At 38.6% G+C, this 2,647-nt stretch overlaps 1 pseudogene; it reads right to left on the reverse strand.

Annotated features, from left to right (window-relative positions):
• LOC107672902 (interferon-induced very large GTPase 1-like) overlaps nucleotides 1-2,647 on the reverse strand; it is a 15,044-nt pseudogene that overhangs the window by 7,383 nt on the left and 5,014 nt on the right.

Below are 2,647 nucleotides of genomic sequence, written 5' to 3' on the forward strand. Positions count from 1 at the left end.
AAATTCAGTTGAGGTATCTGTCTGACATATTATGACATAACTTTGATGTTTTATATAAAGACTTTAGGGCCATAGGCTATAATTTCATTAACATTGCTAAATATTATTAAACTGGAAAGAAATTAAAGATCCATGATCCATCTTTGATTGTCAAAAGAATTCCAATTGTGGAGGTCTGATTGGTTAAAGCTTTATTTATATAGTACCTTTTAAAACAGTGTTTACAAAGTAGCCTACTTTACAGAGAGATGCATGTGTGCATTTGCAGAAAAGATCAAAATACAAAGATAAAAGAGATATAGTAAAACAAAGTAGCTACAATAACCAGTTTATGTTAAAACAAAAATACAATAAAAAATCGAGGAAAGGCCCTGCACAAATCTGTTTTGAGACTACTTTTTAAAAGTGCATAATGATAACCTTTGACGATGTTTAATTCGGGTGCGAAAAGAATTAATATCTATAGCGCATGAGCACAGAGATTTGAGAGTGCACAGGACACGGTTTGAGGGAGAGGAGAGACACGTTGTAAGTGCGCGTACTCTCTCCGGGCGAGAGCACCGTGTATCTGAGCGCGCGTGTCCAGTTTTGTGCGAGAGCAAAAGAAATCCGCGCACGAGCGGAGAGATTCGCGCTCGCGCATTATATTAATGTGCTTTCGCGCTACAATAATGCGCTCTCGACATTTGTCATTAAAACAACGCCATAGAAGGCAATTTAGATATCTATATGAAAACATTTATAACTTGGATTTACAAGGCCAGCACTTACCTTGTATCGCTCTCTTGTAGTGGTGTTTTCTGTGCTCTGCTTATTGACTGTGCATTTATCTTTAAAACAAACAAAAAAAGAAGAAACCAAAAAAAGTAATTACATTTGGTTATCTATCAAAAATCACACTGGTACAGTGCTTTACTGAGGGTCAAAGATAAATATACAATGTGGACAATATAATTGTATTATAAATGAAGCTTTATAAATTTTATAAACTGCTGGTTTCTAGTCACTCATCCCACTCGCCACCAGAGGTCTCCATCACCTTCTTCTCTTGAACTCCATTTCCCATAATCCCCAACATAGGAACTGAGCTGCACACAAACACACACTCTTCTCAAAGTCTTGTTTTTGCTGATGTGTACATAGCGTTTTCTTGTTTTTGCCTTGGCTTGCTTTGCCTTGTCTTGTCTTGTCTTGTCTTGTCTTGCCTGTGTGTTTTTGACTTTGGAATATTTCCTTCTATGTTTGGTTGATTATGTGTTCATTTTATGATGAATAGGCTTTGATGCTAAATTAGCAATGTCAGAACTGATATGTTGTGTGTGTGCTTTTCCCATGTTTTGCATGCTTGACATTAAAGAGGTCATGAACGAGAAATCAAATTTTCCTTGATCTTTTGACATATAAGAGGTCATTGATTGTACTATAAAACATCCTGTAATTTTCAGAACTCAAAACTGTCTTGTTAGTCTAAAAGCATATACAATTGAGGATAAGCTGCCAAAACAACTAATTTTGGAATTTGGCACATTGTGATGTCGCAGTGCAATGAAACTCCTCCTCTCCAGTCATTCTACCACTTGCCCTCTAGACCCCATCCCATCACACCTTCTGCAAGCCATTTCACTTCTAACAGCAGTCACATCATCAACACATCTCTCTGCTCAGACACTTTCACCACTGCTTTCAAGCAAACTGGGACCAATTATAGAGCCACATGATTTCACCTACCATTGCTATGCTGATGACACAAAGTTTTACTTTTTGCTTCAACCAGAAAATCCAACAGTAGCTGCCAGTATCTTAGCCTGCCTGGCGGGATGCACCGAATGTTCTGCAACCAACATTATTCGGCCGAAAATAGCAAAAAAAAAAAAGCTGAATAAGTGAAAAGACCGAATAAATTGTACCGAACAATGACGTGAAGTGATCAAATAGAGGGGCACGCTAATGCAGCAAACATGTCGGCAGTGTGGAGGCATTTAAAACTGTGTAAAAACTGTTGCAAAAATCATTACAAGCACCGACAGCGAGAGACTGTTTAGTGCTGCATTCAGGGCCTCATTAACCATTGGGCTAGGCGGGGCTGAAGGGGCCCGAGCTAGGAGGGGGCCCGTGATTGGCTGTGGAGTAGACTGACGGACATCGGTAGCGCTGATCGCAAAAAACCCACCACGCCCCTCACTTTTTAGCGCTGTTATTTAGTGGAGTTTTCCGTAAATTCCATGCATTACCATTAGAGATTAAAACGTCACATTTGAATTTGGTTTACCAATCAAATGCATTTATTATATATTTTACGTTTGAACGAACTGTGCACGCATGCACCCTATGATCGCTGCACCTAATGTCTGCATTCACCTCTCTTCACTTCATTCTGGTGTAATCCAGAAATGGTCATGCAAAGAACAATCTTCGATAAGTAAAAATGTCAATTATTCTAAAAAAATAAAAAATAGTGAGAGAAAAAAATGAGGAGAGAGGGGAAAACATGAGTTACTCACTAAAATCCACAGCTAGTTTATATTACTAAAGCTGATGATGGAGTGGGAGTTGTGGAACAGCAAATGGACCGGACATATGGAGCAGATAAAAACAGCGTCATCATCCCCACAGATTTTAGGTTAGTTTGATTATTAACTTGATAGAT

Source organism: Sinocyclocheilus anshuiensis, unplaced genomic scaffold (genome assembly GCF_001515605.1).
Source record: "Sinocyclocheilus anshuiensis isolate Anshui unplaced genomic scaffold, SAMN03320099.WGS_v1.1 scaffold464, whole genome shotgun sequence".
NCBI classification, from domain to species: Eukaryota; Metazoa; Chordata; class Actinopteri; order Cypriniformes; family Cyprinidae; genus Sinocyclocheilus; species Sinocyclocheilus anshuiensis.